This window comes from Pistacia vera, unplaced genomic scaffold, assembly GCF_008641045.1.
Source record: "Pistacia vera cultivar Batoury unplaced genomic scaffold, PisVer_v2 Contig265, whole genome shotgun sequence".
Classification (NCBI taxonomy): Eukaryota; Viridiplantae; Streptophyta; class Magnoliopsida; order Sapindales; family Anacardiaceae; genus Pistacia; species Pistacia vera.
The window spans coordinates 769,033-788,144 of NW_022196074.1; the positions used below are offsets into that span (position 1 = coordinate 769,033).

General features: G+C 35.4%; 2 pseudogenes; one reads left to right on the plus strand and one right to left on the minus strand.

Moving 5' to 3' along the window:
• Nucleotides 1-1,587: 1,587 nt before the first annotated feature.
• Nucleotides 1,588-3,247, plus strand: LOC116133057 (annotated as a pseudogene).
• A 1,631-nt stretch (nt 3,248-4,878) lies between these two features.
• Nucleotides 4,879-16,626, minus strand: LOC116133009 (annotated as a pseudogene).
• Between the last annotated feature and the right edge of the window lie 2,486 nt (nt 16,627-19,112).

Sequence of the window (19,112 nt, forward strand, 5' to 3'; positions counted from 1 at the left end):
TGCACTGTTGGAGAATCTTGGCCATTAGATTTTGCAGCAATCAATGATCAAGATCAGTCCTGGAGCTTTAGAATGAAACGTCATCGTTTAAGTAATGCCTAGACACCGTTTTGTGCTTCACCATTCAACAGGTTGGTTGATAGTTTAGTCTTCTTAAGGCACTCCCTCTTCGACTTAAACCAACTATCGATATCTCAATATTCAAGCTCTTCGCTGGCACTCAAGCGGTCGGCAGATCAAAGCAGTGCCACGGATTCATACGGTAATGGCTAACTTGTGGCTTTCAATTGGTATTCATTTTAATTTAATGGTGTTCGTCCAATGTATAGTACACAAAATATCCCATAGTTGAGATACAATATTCAAAAAAAATGATCCAATTCAATCGAAAACACAACCCATGTGGGTTACTTACAGCTTATAGTGATGACAGAAAGAAATCATGGCCGATTTAGGGTTTGCGAAGATCATCAATCCAAAAGAATGGGGTGAAATATTATTGCATAAATTAATTAATGAGATTAGATAGATTTTTTTGTTAATTTAAAGGGAAAAGGTTCCATGCTCAAAGTGGAGACGGGTGGATGGGCCGAAGTTATAATCATAGTATATAATTAATTTGCGTGTACATAAAATGGTAATGATGAGCAAGAAGAATCATATATTTTGTTTGAAATCTTTCTCTTTCTCTTTTTTTTTTTTTTTTTTTTTTTTTTTAGGTTTAAATTCTTTAATTTGTCCACTTTTGTCCAAGGGGACTTGACAATCTGAGTTACATATGAGATCTTAAGTTCAAGCTTTCCAAGCATTATAATAAGAATGATTATTGAGATTTTTATTTGTATTGATAATTCTAGAATTTTAGAGATTAATTAAGGTGCACACAAACGATCCGAACACCCCCCCTGATACAAAAAAAAAAAAAAAAAAACAATAAATTGTGAATCCCATCCGGTAGCTTTTTCATTGAAGCTTTCTTAATTTTATATTCAAATTTTCCTACTTGTTGAGGAGAAAAACGGTCCATTTGGTCTATTGGAAGACTCGACATCTTGAGTTATATGAGCTACAGAATTTGAGTTTTTCAGTCACTATAGGAGTGGTCACTGTGACTTTTACCCAACCGACAATTTTAAGATCTTAGAGATTAGTTGAGGGGTGCAGAAACGGTTTAGATACTCCAAGATTTAAACAAAATATATATATATATATATATTGGCGAATCCCATCCGGTAGCTTAGTCATTGAAGCTTTCTTAATTTTATATATTCAAAATTTTCCTATTCTCGTAGACAAAACATGTCCCAATTATCTACAAAAGCCGCAGTGAAAATTAGCTAACCTCCTTATCATTGTACAAAGAAAACTGTTTGAGAGGCCACCAACTTTCTGCAAATTTTGGTCTCTCTTTTGTCTTATTCATCCCCATCATCGCATCCTTACAAATCCACAAACAGACATCAAATAAGTTCAACGGCCACCCTCATCCACTGTATCATCTTAACCTAATATCTTTTCTTTTGTTGTGATTAATCTCTTCCTATATATATATATGTACATCTATTATTAACTTAACTAACAAATACTGCTACTTCTCTTCTTCATCGTCATCAAGAAAACCCTAAGTCTAGATAATAATACATATCTCTATCTCTGTACCTTCTTTACTTTACTTTACTTTCTTTCTCTTTTACATGATATAATGAGTACTCTTTCTGAAGCTTACAGAGACTTCCCTCTCCATCTCCACCACATCATCCCTCTAGACTTCAACTCCACCAGGCTGTGCCTGAATCTCATATTTGGCCTAAGTCTGATGATTGATCTCATCCCATGACCATCCTTCACTTCCTGTTATTGACCTAAATGATCCCCAAGTAACGCAGCTTAAGGCCTGCATCGAGACATGGGGTGCGTTCCAGCTCGTTAACCATGGCATTCCTTTGAATCTTCTAAAAGACCCGAGTCTGAGACCACGCCGCCTCTTCTCTCTCCCAACTAGACAAAAGTTAAGGTCTTACGTGTTCCTGGAGAACTACTGGATATGGCATCGCTCGTATTACTCTCTTTTTTCGCTAAATTATGTGGCATGAAGGGTTCACTATCATTGGTTCACCATTTGATCATGCTAAACAACTTTGGCCTCATGACCATGCACAGTTTTGGTAAGTCCATGCACGTTCATAAAATTTATTCAATGAGGGTTAAGCTTAATTGGATGAACAAAAAAAAAAAAGGGATTAACTATTATATTTTCAGATGTATTTAAGACGATTTACTATATTTAGTATCGAACTTGTTTGGCAGCTTTTTGATTTTGGTTGAAAGTGATTTTCTGGAGTTATATTAAGCAAAGGATAAAAGTCATTCATGCATTATAATTAACTCTCTGAAACTAATCAAAATCTTGAAGATGGTATTTTCAGGAGAGTCTTTAAATTAAATATGTAAACTGTATAAGAAACACTCGAAACTCTCTTGAAATTGCATAAAGACAGTACCTTACAGCTAATTGACATGACCCTTTATATATATATATACACATAAAATCAAGATGTTAGTCATACAGATTATAGTTTGAAAAACAAAGAAACAGACATGCGCTACTGTGATTGTTGATTTTTGCATTCTTGCTTATTTTAACAGTGACGTCATGGAGAACTATCAGAAGAAAATGAGGATTCTAGCAGAAAGATTAACAAAGCTGATCTTCAATCACTGGAAATATCTGAAGAAGAGTTAATCTGGGTTGACTCAACTACTGTCTTTACAGCTCAACTCTTACCCTTCCTGCCCGGACCCAAATCGGGCTTTGGGTCTGGCTCCACACACTGACACATCCATGTTAACGTTCTACATCAAAGTAGCATAAGTGGCCTCCAAATTTTCAAAGAAGGGGTTGGATGGGTCTCGTTGATGCCCATTGCTGATGCACTAGTTGTCAACGTTGGTGATCTTCTTCAATCTCTCAAATGCTCGATGTCCTAACGTTCTTCACCGTGTCTTAGTGAGGGAGCGGCATAGACTGTCGATGGCTGTCTTCTACTGTCCGCCAATGGATTTTAATCTTGTCCCTGTAGCTAAGTCAGGCCAAGCTCCTAAATATCGTTCAGTGACCGAGAAAGAATTTATAGCATAAAGCAAACCATCTCGAGAAAGCACTTTCTTTTATTAAACTTTAACATATATCTTAAATAAGAATGTGTGATGAAGAAATTCCCAGTTGTTGAATCAGCATAGGTTGATAAACGTCTGTAATTTCTAAATTTAATAATTCCCAGTTGTTGAATCAGCATAGACTCAGAAGTACTCAATATATAGTCTTTGTTGAAGTATTTTATTAATGTATTGATGTTGGCTGAATAAATGGATAATGACATAGTTGTAAATTGAGTTCAATTATTAGGTTTAATTTTGGATATATAGACTGAAGGGAAGCATTTTTACATACAGACAAACGTCGTTATAAAGACATGATGTTCACAAAACAAGACTTTTACAGAAGTCTTCCATTTCACGTATCATCTGATATTCTATTTTAATCTTCTAAATAGTCTTAAATTTGTCTTGTATGATTAATTAAATATCTAAAAAGTCTCTTTTTTATTTTTTTAATATATATCCCCAATTGCGTTAATTTATTAAAAACACTTGCATGTTAAAACATATGAATGGAATATTTCTTCCCAATTTTGGTTGATGAAAACAGTAATCTTGAATTCTCAATTACAGTGAAAGATAGACTCACTTTTGCAATGATAAAAATCCCATTAGAAAAGGACGAAAACCAAATATTTTGGAAGGATTCTCTTCGGACTCTGTCATGATATTGATATGCACTGTGGTCAACTAACGCCTAATAACCCAACCATGCTATGACACCTCAGCTCTATTCAGCTGATGTGTCATTCCCTGATTGGATTGCCCCTCTCTCTCTCTCATAGCCTGCCCACACTTCATGTGGTGGCTGGAAATGTGAAAGACAAGAGTTACGTACGTCAGTTTTTTCTTGAACCGGAAGTACTAAGGAATCTTGAAAAATCAGGGTTTGTCGATTTTTAAACATGCCAGGACAAAACCCCCATTTCTATTTCTCCAGTTGCTAATATAAAAGGGCAGAAACAATTGAAGCATCTCAATTCAACCTTTTTTTTAACCACAGAAAGAGAGCTTTGTGCCGAAAGGAAACCAACTTTTTTTGCATGTACTTTAGAGCATTTCTTTTGGATTGGACCACTTTCCTCCACTTCCATAGATAAGGTTCATATGATGGCAGCTCTTTCTAATGTGAAGTGCACATGATTTCTTTCAAAAGGATTCTCTAGTGCTAGCCCAACTGGATAAACTTAAAGCAAAAACAATAAATACCACGTTTGTTTCAAAGAAAGGGCGTTTCAAGTGTACATAAATGACAAACTTGAGCCATATGCTCACCTGTCCCTGTGTTATTCCCTCATCTGTTTAAACAGTTCCATGGGCATCAAAATCATGTACCTGGACAGTTGCATACTTTTCATTTCATGTTCAATGCATATATGGGAAGCTTGGAAACATACCGTTGTCTGCATTTTACTCTATTACAAAGGGGTGTCGAGAACGTGTCGTTTACATATATCCAAACGAATTAAATGACTTTTCATTGAGATCTCAAACGATTTGTGCAGAATCACTTGACTTTAAGTTGAAGATCAGCTGTTTCCTCAAACATGACAGGAGATCCTCCAAGGATAAGACAGTCCATTGTGGAAGCCAGGTTTATGAATAAATCAAGATTTGCTTTATCTTTGAGTAAGCAGTAATCACATGACAATTTTGTTAATAGCAAATATACAAATGAGACAAAGGTACAATTAGCTAGACAGGGAAAGATTACAAAAATATAATTAAGAAAAGAATGTTTTTAATCACATCAACTTTTAATGCCAACCAGACTCCCTAATTTAACAGCATGCTATCACGATGATTGCAAGACTGATGCTCAAAGATCTCACCTTCACATGAGACAGCATGGTTTCTAAACAGACCTTAGGGTTCGAAGCTTCTCATTCTTTGCACATTCCTCCTGAAAATCATAAAGCGCAGTATAGAGACTAGAGAGTATCAGAAATTTTGCACTGACCAGTATGATAAAACATTCCAGTAATATTACTTTGTTGTATTTCTCTTCTGTTCGTAAGTCTCCAAAGATGAAATGTAATGAAGGAAAATGGGATGCATATTGCATAGTCCATTTACCAAGATTTAAATTTTAAGCAACAAATAAATGCATATCAGAGCATATAAAAGTATATCAGAGTATACTTTTTGTTCTCGTTTCAATATCCTTGTTTTTTTGCTATCAAAAAAAAAATCGGAGTAACATATAAAGATATTCCCTCAACATTCAACATGTTCAAGTGAATCAGTCCCTTATTCATTAATGGGAATTGAGGTGTGTATCAGCCACCATCTATCACAACAATATACAACCTGATGAGAATATCTTCAACAAAATAAATTATAATTATAGTTGGCCTCTGTTTTCTAATATATACAAAAGGTAAATGCAATACTTTTCTATTAAGGTGGCCTTGCCTTATTTAGAATCTACATCAGATGATATTTAACAGAGAAAAATGTAAACTATGATATGTAATACATTCTGCGTTATAGATAAAACTTTACAATAATTTAAACATCATAATTATGTGGTTACCTGAAAAGCTTTTAAGAGAGAATGCAACGTCTTTGCTCTGCAACTGCTGCAGCTGCCTTCCTTGAGAGCATCACAAGCCTTCTGCTCTTCTCTTAATCCTAGTTGCACCTTCTCTAGCTTCTGCACAATAGAGGGAAAACTACTGCCTCAAAGTACCAAAGGTATCTTCACGAGATCAAATGAGTTAAAAAAATAGAGGATGTAAACCAGCTATTTGAACTAAGTAAAGTATAATTTATAGGTTAAAATATGATAGAGAAAATGAAATGATGTCATTCCCAGAAAATCATCCTCGGCCCAAAAGATCAAATAATGCTTGTTGGTGCCCAATTCTCAATTTTGTAACCATAATCTTGAAGTCTAAGTATATCAACCAACAGGTTCCCTCAGCATCTCCTAAGGAAATGAAAAATGAAAAAATTACCTGTTGGCTGCCCTTTACAATTTTCTCCATCGAATCAATTAGTTTCATGCGACCAGCAGTGCTAGTAATGGCATCTTGAAACTACAGAAGTAGGGCGAAAATTAAGTCAGAAAAGGTGAGGATCACTTGGTCATATACAAAATCTGTATTCTCCTATGCAAGTATTATACAACTCTAGTTAAGTGAATTAAAGAAGGATTGCTAATCCCAAGAGGGCTACCGTAATTATGATATGAAGTTTCAACCATACAAACAGCTAATCTATAGTTCAAACAAAAACTCATTAATTTGGCTTATCCTGTGAACTTATAGAGTTCAACAAAGAAGTTTCCTTCAGCATCAACTCTTTAATTTCCAGAAGAGCATTATAGGTAGCATAGTATTTCTGGGTTTTTTGATGTTTTTCCTGTATGTTTTAGCGAAATTACAAGTTTTGTCAATAAAAGTTACTAATATCAACACATATAAGCAAAGATACATTCACAAAAACTATATTCTTGTTCTCAAACCTGGATATGAGTATAAGTTTCCGAAAATCGCCGTTCATACCTACAAAGAGCATGTAAGAAAGGAGGTGAAAAACCCTAAATGATCAATAACTTACTCATTCCATAAGGAACCATATATTTAGAAAGGAGCCCCCAAATTTCAAGCCAGATATGATGCAAAAGTCCATCCCCATATTCAAGTAATAGAGAATAACTCTCAGGTTGAACGGAAATTTTATAGAACAAAACAGCTATGCCCAATTTTCATCATTAACTATAAAATAGTAGAGAAATAAGATAAAAATTCAATTTCGATCAGTTATAGCAAAATAATGGTTGACTATTCCTTAACAGTTACCTACTAAAATAACGTTTAGTTGAGTTTTTATCACAGTGCAATAAATGTAATAGAACTTTGAGAACAGCCCATGAAAAGAAACATACTGGATGAGTTCTGAATGTGATGGTACATCACCAAGTTTCCTCTTTACACATAGAATATCCCTTAGTCTAGCAGCAAGCTCCTATAAAAACACACCACATTATAGTTTACATAACAATTTAGAATGAAATAATTGACAATTTAACTCATCCTAAGATAATACGTACCCTCTTAACTAAATTCAGTTTCTCAATTGATTCATTTAAATCATCAGAGAGACTATTACTGTCTAGCCTGCTGCCAATTTTGTCTCCAATTCAGTAACTTCAGCTTCCAATTCACAACGTTTTGCATTCATTAGACTGCAAGTCAGATTCTTGCTTCTCCAGGGCCTGAAAAAATATCTTCCGAATAAATTATAAAAAGAAAAAAAAAAAAAGTAATGCTAGAAAATATAAAAACATTAGACAAAAGATACCCTCAATGACTCTATAGCTGATTTCAATTTCTCAACTATTCATTAGCATCCTCCTTATTGATTCTCTCTCGCAAACATTGAATCTCAGTTTCAATGTCAAGATTATCAATTTCTGAACTTCAAGATGGTCTCCAATTTCCATTGATTTAAAAGTTGTTTACTGTGGATTAGAAGAATTTAGAGACATAGGAAGTTTAACACATATCGGGACACGAAATATCGGCTTTCTAGGCGTGGGCGAAACAGCGGGAATTCGAGAAGATGAGACTGGCTGAAGATAACTCGTGGAGTCGGAGAAGAGCTCGAACTCACCATGGCGCTTTGACTCGATAGTAATAGCCGTGTAGTTTGGGCTTCTCTGAATTTTGTTTCCCTATTGGAATGGGCTTCAAGTTTCAAGGATCCGAAAGTGTGAACGGAAATGAGGGCTCCTCTGGGCCCATTGAGATAAATGAGCGGTAGCCAGATGGCCCGTGTTTGCTAAATGTCCAATCTCGATTTCGATTGACACATCTGACGGCCCATAATTCATCATACAATAAGGATTTATGTATTGAAACATGCAGAAGTTATATAAAGCTTGAAATTTTTGAGTTGGTTGTGTTGTGAAAACCCAAGATTCCCAAACTCAAAACACCCAATCTCACCCAATTAATCAAGAAATCAAATGCAAAAACAAATAAAGACAAGGACTTTTAATGTTTCACTTACCCAAATTGGATAAGTTACATTCACGTTGAGTTCCAGTAAACTTGGGCGCACTGCACTAGAGATCAATTCATTACAAATACAACTAGATTCGACTCAATCAAATCGCTCACTCCTTGTAATCCTCTCAAGACTCACCCACACCTTCTTATATGAGAATACTCACCAGATCCTCACAACCTAAAGGAAACACAACCCTCAAACACAATTACAACAATTGCACCAGATTACAAATCTATGAGAAACAAGAATCAGAAAACCTAACAAGGAAGAACTCAATCGCAAAAACAGAGAGTATAGCAGCTGTGTGATTCGACTTAATTGCATTCTTTTATACTTGCACTGTTGGAGAATCTTTGCCATTAGATTTTGCAGCAATCAACGATCAGGATCAATCTTGGAGCTTTAGAATGAAACGATATCATTTAAGTAATGCCCAACACATCATTTTGTGCTTCACCATTTAACATTCTCTACCTTGAAGCTCTGTTGATACTTCTTCAAATCTATGACTCCTTGAGCCACTAATCCCTTACAAAGTGGAACCTTCACATCCATATGCTTTGTCCTTTCATGGTAATAGGATTCCTACTCAGGTGGATTGCACTGGCTATCTAAAAAAACAGTTACCTCTCTATCATCAATCACTCCACCTCAATAGCAGCCCCTTAACCACAATGCTTCTTTGAATACATTTGCTACAGTAATGTATTCTGCTTCCGTATAAAGTGCCACAATGGGTTGAAGCTGTGACTTCCAACTTATGAAATTTCCTCCTAATGTGAAGTGAATGAAATAGTAGACTTTCTGTGTCCCTGTCCCTTGCAAAGTTAGAATCTACAAAATCCACAGCAAGTGTATTTCCTCTTTCTTATATTCCAACCCAACATATATTGTACTATTAATGTTTTAATAACCTTTCAATGTTGACTAGTGTTTATACCTGGATTGGACATAAACGACTAAGAGAGAAATAGCATATGATAGGCCAGCCTAATGCTGATCATTGTGTACATATAGACCCTATAACATTAATATAGTTACCTTTTCCATTCTAATTACTTTGGCATTAGACTTGGGGCATTGAGTCTTACTAAGCATAAGTGGCTAACTAAAGGCATGGAAACCATCTTAGAATCAGACATTCCAAACTTGGAACTAGTTTCAATAGGTAGGAGTACTACTAAGTTTAAGTTCACAGCCCTCCCTGTTTTTGTCAATCACTATCTCTATGATCCTTTTAGCATTTCCTAGATCCTTCATATCAAACTCAGAATTCAACCTTGACTTTAAATTAGTTATCCTAGATTTTGATTTACTAATTAACAGCATGTCATCCTATAAAGGAGTAAGTATACAGACATATCGCATTAAATCATAGTAAAAACAACTATCATATTCACTCCTATTGAATCCAATGCTAGTAATAAAGGTATCAAACCTTTTATACCATTGTTTTAGGGGCTTGCTTAAGCCCATATAAGACTTATGCAAAAAACACACATGATAGGGAAGTTTCTGTCAATAAAACCCACAGGTTTGTTTCATGAAGATCTTTTCTTCTAAGTTACCATGTAAGAATGCAGTTTTTACATCAACTGCTCTAGTTCTAAATTAAGATGTGCAACTACTGATAACATAATCCTAATATCTTATATTTTACTACAGGAAAAAGATTTCAATGAAATCAATCCATTCCCTTTGTGTGTAGCCCTTTGCTACAAGTCTGACTTTAAATCTAAGTGGATTAGAGGGACTCATACCTTTCTTTACCTATATAACCACCTACAACAATTAGTTTCTGATTTTTAGGACAGGGCACCAAGGACCTGTCTCATTTACCTTCAAGGAGTGCATCTCCTCTTCCATGGCAGCTTGCCATTTATCTTTATCTCTGGACCTTATAGCTTCATCATAGCTATCTGGTTCAGATCTTTGAATTTCAGCACCTGCAACCAAAGCAGTATAGATCAAGTCAGCATATGAATACCTGGCAAGTGGTCTAATTTCTCTTCTGGTCCTATCCCTGGTCAGTTGATATTGGGACAGTGAATCATGTTGGGGCAGTTCTGGATTTTCTGCTGGATCATCCTCCGGCTCATGCTCCAAATCTGGTGTTGCAGGTATTTCTTCTTGATTTTCCAATTCGGTGTGAACTTTGACCTACTCCACCTTAATTTGTGTCCCTTGGTATTGGTCCTACACTAATGGCATCACTGGTTGAAGCACTTGCAGAATTGTTAGGAGTTTTACAAGGAAACAGATTTTCATTAAAATATGTCCCTGCTAATACAATTTTGACCCCTAGTGCACTTCTTTCCCATAGCCTATTATAGGAATTCATGCCTAGAAAGGTAAAATTGGTGTAAACATGGTATAAGGTCTATGACATTTTATTGACACTAAAAGGGTGAATTGTTATCTTTTATGCTTCACAACTTTTGTAACTTGAGAAGGAGTTCAAGATCTTCAACAATTTTGATGAAATCCTCAAGTAAAGTCCACCCAGATGAAGAAAGAGATCTACCATGAAAGCTCAAGAGAGAGATTTTCAATCTAAATGAAAATTAGATTAAATTTGGGAATATCACTTATTTATAACACAAGGACAATTTTTGAAATGTTCTCAATTCCTTGAATTAATATGAATCCTGTATTAACACTTAATACAAATTCAATATTATTTTCAAGTCCTTGAAATAATTTCAATTTAACATTAGCTCTTAATATTAAATCATTATTGATCGTAAGTCTTTGAAACAATTTCAATTTATATTAACTCTTTAATATTAAATCATTGATTTAAACAAATTTATAATCAAGGCATATAAATACCCCGTTTAATATTTAACCCTTATTGAACCCAATTCAATATATATTTTAGTCCATCATTGAATCTAATCCAATAATGATCAAATTACCTTTTACCCTTGGTAAGTGCTAGCTTCCCATGAGTAATCATTTCTTACCAATACATAATTCGGATGCACATGTTTATATGTGAACATCGTTACCTTTAATGACATGTATTACTCTCTCTTCTTATACTTGGTTTTTAGGTGAGACCACTAGGTTCACTGTAACCTAGTCGTGGGCCAATATCACCCCCCGATATGTTTCGTCATAGCTCTTTATGATCGAAACTCCCACCGATCATGGTAGGCATCTAACAAAATGTTCCATAACCCCTAAGCCACAGAAAGTTAAACTCAAATGAACTTTTTTTTTTTCCCGATCGTACGTTTTATGTAGGAAAATCTCTTCGTTGTCTAATCATGATTAAGTATAGTTTTATGGTATGTCAAAAGCCTTAACTTAATCTTTCTCCAAATTGTCAATCAATACAATGGAACGTGTCATCATGAAACTTCTTTTCATATGACTATTTTGTACTCTGGCCAGAGATTTTTTTTTTTTCAATGTTTATTGACATTTGTCTCGGAACTCGGGACCAACTATTTTTGAGTCAACGGATCCCATCTTAATCATCATTTGTCCTTGCACATGAATAACATATGACCAAACCAGCTTCTTACACAAAACATGACTAGTCTCATGTAATACACCATATGAATCATATGCATCCTATGTCGAGTCCAACTAATGTCTCAGGTCTAAGGATTAGTGTTATACTAGTACGATCCTACGATTATCATTGACCACATTTTAAATGTTTATGTGATTCATAGTAATCGGTCATATTCGATAAACAGTTCACCAGTCTTTATTCATGCTAATGCCTTATTGATATACCTCTTATAATCGTCCACACTAATGCCATCATATGATATTCAATGAGGCATTCAGCATGCCTACTATGCAATGTTATTGCCCAATTAACATTACTTATGTAGGGAATGCTTCGATGATTTGATCTTCTAAAGATCCGTCTCATTCGGACATTTCACATGCATTATAAATAGTAATAATGAAGCGTAAATTGAAATCAGAACTCTTTCTTCCATTCTCAAAGAGTATTTACAAGATATAATGTTTTGAAACCGATACCACATTGGTTTCTAGTAAACACTACACCTATCCCCCTTAGTTCCCTCTTGGTATCCTAGGAAGACACATTTAGAGACCTAGGTTCTAGCTTTCCCTTACTGGTATGTGCATAAGTAGCACACCCAACACTCTAAATGACTTAGGTTGGGCTTCCTATTGGACCATTTCTCTTGGGCACATAAAGTTAATAGCACTTGAAGGGCTCCTATTAACTAGATATGCAGTCGTGTTAAAGGCCTCTCCCCAAAATGATTTTGGCAAACTTGATGTGACAATAAACCCCTAACCCTTTCTAACAACAGTCCTGTTCATTCTCTCAGCCACTCCATTTTGTTGTGGGTCTTCCTAACATTCTTATGTCTTAATATCCATTGGTCACTACAGAACTGTCAAACTCATAATTATTCCTAATTTGGTTTTGATTTGTTTTTATTATTTCCTCTTTTTTCTTATTTTATGAAAACTTTTATATATATAATTAATATGTATAAATTTATCGAAAAATATCAAGTTTACAACTCAATCTCACAACTTTCTCTTACAACTCTAATATATCTGGCACTATCACATCAACTCTTACTCCTTAAAAAGTCATTCCTCTCATAAAGAACGAGGCTCCTTTTGGTTCATTATTGGTTAGTTTTTAGAATAATTTAAAAAAAAAAAGTTAAATTAGGTGGGTATTACGATGTAGAATTTTAAAATTAATAAAAAATACCTATATGTTTATTTATTTACTAAACCCCTATAATAAAATATTCAAAGTTAACAAAAACACCCCCAATCCATTCAAAAATACGGACAGCCGGCCACCACCGCCGGAGGATGGCCGGAGTTGTCTTATCGGCGTATGACCGGTTCGATCTTGCCGGTAATGCTCCGATATGACCTTTTTCGGTCAGATCTGCGGCTAGATCTGGCCATTGACTGCTAGATATGGCTACATTTGGTCGTCAACGACGGCCAAAGATACGGTCGTCGTTGACGACCAGATCTTTGGCCTTAGATCTGGCCTTTTCAGGCCAGATCCAACGTGGATCTGGTCAGAAAAGGCTAGATTGGCGCACTATTGGCCAGATTCAACCGGTAGTGCACTATTACACCAGATTCCGGTCAGCTTCCGATAGCGGTGGTCAGAATCTGGTAAATTTGGGTTATTGGAGCGTTTTTGTCAATTTTTTAAATTTTTTTTTAGAGTTGTTTAGTTAAATTAAAAAATTTAGGGGGATTAAAGGAAATTGAATAATTTTAAAAATAGGTGAAATAAAGTTTAACTTTTTTGGGAAAACTAAAAATAGTTTTCCCAATATGTGAACCAAACGGAGTTTGAATGTTCCCAGAGTTTGAATGTTCCTTCTTATGAACGGCTATTAAAAATGATTATTTCTTATTTATGATCATTTTTCTTATGAGTAACGATCATTCATTTATAAGAAATAACCATTCTTTCAGTCTAATTAAAATCATTTTAATGTGACAGCACTAACGTTAAAGGATTATAAGAAAAATCGGTGAGAGAAGACGATTGGGTAGTATTACTTAAATTTATCCTATGAAAAATTTCAAATATTGATGAACGTTATCATCCATTACGAGGGCAGTCTAAATCAACAGAGAGGTTGGGCGACTTTTTTGGGCCCCCATTTGAAGTTATATTGGGCTGAGTGATGTAATATTAGAGGAAGCTAAACAGAAGAAGATAAACATCGTTTAAAGAGTGAGGATCTGATTAAGAGTGAGTGATAAGTCATAGAATAAGACAAATTGGTTAGATTGGTAACTTTAGCTTCGTCTTTTCGGTCTGCAAATCCTATATTTTATATATTAATTCTTTGTCATATATGACGACAAGAGCAGTGATAGGGTACTCAAATCTACAGTTACACTGATTGAAATTAGCATCACGAATTACATATTGGTTTTTCTTTATAATATTAATATATAATTCTAAACGTCAGGTCAGGTCAGGTCAGGTCAGGTGGGTAGTTGTAGGTCTTCTTCATCACTTCCAAAACTTTATATTTTAATATTAAGGATTTAAAATCAGGTTGAAATTTACATGTTCGTTTCTGATAATAATCATAAATCTATACTTATGAATGAGATTATATTATTTATTTCGTATATATACATTATATATTCAACGTGAAAAATGACAGTATAAATGAAATTTATTCTACCAAGTGGAGTAGTTATTAATTCATGGATCATGCAAGGTTTGATTTCATGATTCTGGATGATTAAAATTTCTTCGTCTGCGTTTAAGTTTCTACCACAACAACAGCAACAAACATATTCCAAATTTCTAAGTAGACAAAAGGGTAAGTGTGTTTGAAAGCTATTTGAGCAGTTAGCAGCATAAACAAGTAAACAACTCCTTTGAATTTGAATTTGTTCAGAAATTTTCTGCACTCATCATGAATTACTTGACCCTTAGAATAGTCTAATGAAATGTGTGTATATTATTCTCCTCTCCACAAGGTCTCTCTGGTTCTGGTCAGATATATAATTCATTTAGTCTTACAGGTAGGTGTATATATTTGGATTCTAGCAAGTGTGTGAAATTCAAGGTATTTGCAGGGCCAACCAAAAGTAAAAAAGAGAAAAAGAAAAATGGCTAGCCNCTTCTCTGAATTTTGTTTCCCTAATGGAATGGGCTTCAAGTTTCAAGGATCCGAAAGTGTGAACAGAAATGAGGGCTGCTCTGGGCCCATTGAGCTGAATGAGTGGTAGCCAGATGGTGGCCCGTGTTTGCTAAATGTCCAATATCGATTTCGATTAACACATCTGACGGCCCATAATTCATCATACAATAAGGATTTATGTATCGAAACATACAGAATTTATATAAAGCTTGAAGTTTTGAGTTAGTTCTGTTGTGATAAACCCAAGACTCCCAAACTCAAAACACCCAATCTCACCCAATTAATCAAGAAATCAAATGCCAAAACAAAGAAGAAGACAAGGATTTTTACCGTGGTTTACTTATCCAAATTAGATAAGTTACATCTACGTTGAGCTCTAGTAAACTTGGGACTCACTGCACTAGAGATCAAGATTCGTTACAAATGCAACCAGATTCGACTCAATCAAATCGTTCACTCCCTGTAATCCTCTCAAAGACTCACCCGTAACCTTTCCTATATGAGAATACTCACCAGATCCTCACAACCTGAAGGAAACATAACCTTCAAACCCGATTACAACAATCGCACCAGATTACAAATCTATGAAAAACAAGAAATCAGAAAACTTAACAAGGAAGAACTCAATCGCAAAAACAGAGAGTATAACAGGCTGTGTGAATCGACTGAATTGCATTCTTTTATACTTGCACTGTTGGAGAATCTTGGCCATTAGATTTTGCAGCAATCAACGATCAGGATCAATCTTAGAGCTTTAGAATGAAATGATATCGTTTAAGTAATGCCCAACGATACCGTTTTGTGCTTCACCATTCAACATTCTCCTCCTTGAAGCTCAAAACTCCCTACTCAGTTCAAGTCTCTCTAGTGCAACTACCTCCCAAGAACCCTTCTCAGCTCTATAGTTTGTTGCCTATTTTATAAATAGCAAGTTCAAACAGTGTTTGAACTTTATGACATTTATTACCTTTGTGCCCATGTCAGTTGGATTGTCCTCTGTTGATATCTTCTTCAAATCTATGACTCCTTAAGCCACTAGATCACTTACAAAGTGGAACCTTACATCCATATGCTTTGTCCTTTCGTGGTAGACAGAATTCCTACTCAGGTGGATTGCATTCTGGCTGTCTGAAAACATTGTTACCTCTCCATCAATCAACTCCACCTCGGATAGCAACCCCTTAAGCCACAATGCTTCTTTAAATACATCTACTACAACAATCTATTCTGCTTCCGTAGAAGAAAGTGCTACAATGGGTTGAAGCTGTGACTTCCAACTTATGCAATTTCCTCCCAATGTGAAGTAGAATGAAGTAGTAGACTTTCTTGTGTCCCTGTCCCCTGCAAAGTTAGAATCTACAAAACCCACAAGATCAAGTGTATTTCCTCTTTTCTTATATTCCAACCCAACATATATTGTACTATTAATGTATTTTAATAACAATTTCAATGCTGACTAGTGTTCTATACCTGGATTGGACATAAAACGACTAAGAAGAGAAATAGCATATGATAAGTCAGGCCTGCTGTTGATCATTGCGTACATAACAGACTCTATAACATTAGCATAAGGTATCTTTTCCATTCTAATTACTTTAGCATTAGACTTAGGGCACTGAGTCTTACTAAGCATAAAGTGGCTAGCTAAAGGCATGGAAACCATCTTAGAATCAGAAGTTCCAAACTTGGAAACCAGTTTCAATAAGTAGGAGGACTGCTGAAGTTTCAATTCACAGCCCTCCCTGTTTTTGTCAATCACTATCCCTATGATCCTTTTAACATTTCCTAGGTCCTTCATATTAAATTCAGAATTCAACCTTGACTTTAAATCAGTTATCCTAGATTTTGATTTACTAATTAACAACATGTCATCCACATAAAGGAGCAAGTATACAAACATATCAGCATTCAAATCATAGTGAAAGCAACTATCATATTCACTCCTATTGAATCCAATACTAGTTATAAAGGTATCAAACCTTTTATACCATTGTCTAGGGGCTTGCTTAAGCCCATATAAAGACTTATGCAAAAAACACACATGATCAAGGAAGTTTCTGTCAACAAAACCCACAGGCTGTTTTATGAAGATCTTTTCTTCTAAGTTACCATGAAAGAATGCAGTTTTTACATCTAACTTCTCTAGTTCGAAATTAAGATGTGTAACTATTGATAACTAATCCTAACAGTCTTATATTTGACTACAAGGGAAAAGATTTCATTGAAATCAATCTCTTCCCTTTGTGTGTAGCCCTTTGCTACAAGTCTAGCTTTCAATCTAGGCATATCAGAAGGACTCATACCTTCATTTACCTTATATAACCACCTACAATCGATTAGTCTCTGATTTTTAGGATAGGGTACCAGGGACTAGGTCCCATTTACCTTCAAGGAGTGCATCTCCTCTTCCATGACAGCTTGTCATTTATCTCTATCTATGGACTATATAGCTTCATCATAGCTATCTAGTTTAGATCTTTGAATTTCAGCACCTGTAACCAAAGCAGTATAGATCAAGTCAGCATATGAATACTTGGCAGGTGGTCTAATTTCTCTTCTGGTCCTATCCCTGGTTAGTTGGTATTGGAACAGTGAATCATGCTGGGGCAGTTCTGGATTTTTTGTTGGATCATCCTTTAGCTCATGCTCCAAATCTGGTGTTGCAGGTATTTCTTCTTGATTTTCCAGTTCAGGTTGAACTCTGACCTACTCTACCTTAATTTGTGTCCTTTGGTGTTAGTCCTAACTAATGCCATCACTGGTTGAAGCACCTGCAGAATTGTTAGGAGTTCTACAAGGAAACAAATTTTCATTAAAAATTACATCCTTGCTAATAACAATTTTGACCCCTAGTGCACTTCTTTCCCACAGCCTATACCCTTTAGTTCCCTCTTGTTATCTTAGGAATACATATTTTAAAGACCTAGGTTCTAGATTTCCCTCACTAGTGTGTGCATAAGATGACCTAGGTTGGGCTTCCTATTGGACCATTTCTCTTATGGGCACATGAAGTTAATAGCACTTGAAGGGCTTCTATTAACTAGATATGCAATAGTGTTAAGAGCCTTTCCCCAAAATGATTTTGGCAAACCTGATGTAAACGATAAACTCTTAACCCTTTCTAACAAAGTCTTGTTTATTCTCTTGGCCACTCCATTTTGCAATGGAGACTTCCTAACAATCTTATGTCTTAATATCCCTTGGTCACTACAGAACTGATGAAACTCATAATTACAGAATTCTAGTCCATTGTCAGTCCTAAGGGCTTTGACTCTTTTATTTGTCTAGTTTTCTACCAACAGTTTCCAACTTTTAAACCTAGTTAAGGGTCTCATCTTTGGTCTTAAGCAGGTAAACCCATACTTTTCTACTATAGTCATCAACTATAAACAGAAAGTAACTGCTTTCCCCATGTGTTTTGTTTTTTCAAGCCCCCACAAGTTAGCATGGAGATATTCAAGGCAATTAGTGGCAAGGTGAGTCCCTTTCTGGAAACTCACCTTGTGTTGTTTACCCAATATGCAAGTTTCACAAAAATTCAGAGTGTCAATAGAGTCCTTACCAAACATACCTTGGTGGCTTAGAATGTCAAGTCCTTTTTGGCTCATGTGGCCCATTCTGAGGTGTCACTTCTCTGTAATAGTAAGGTTAGTAGTAAACAAAGTAAAGTTAACATAGTTTGAACAGTGATTACCACATAGGATGTAGAGCCCATTGTGTTTAACTCATTTTAGGACCAAGTTTTCATTCTTATACATATTTAGGTAGCCACATTCAGTTTTATAGCAACAACCTGACTCATCTAAGGTTCCTAGGGAGATCATGTTTCTTTTTAATTCTGGTATATATCTCACCCTAGTTAGCTTTACTGATTTACCATCATTTAGACTTAAAACTATATTCCCAATTCCTTGGACCCTGCAAGCATTATTATTGCCCATATACACAGTCTCTAACTCACTAGCTTCAAAATCCTGGAACCAATCTCTATTATGGCTCATGTGAAATGAGCACCCGGAATCCGGCACCCAGAATCCAGCATCCATTCCTCTATGTTTTCAGACCTAAACACAGTCAGAACTTCAAATTCTTCGATATCATTCTTACTAGAGGCTAAATTACTCTATGTGTTATCCTGTTTTTTTTTTTTCTGATCCACTCATAACAATTTTTCTTCAAATGTCCAGTTTTGTTACATCATAAACATTTTCTTGTCTCTCCTTTATCTTATGAGTGTTCTTACCCTTCTTTTTATTCTTAGAACCAGTGTTAAAGTGCGAATTA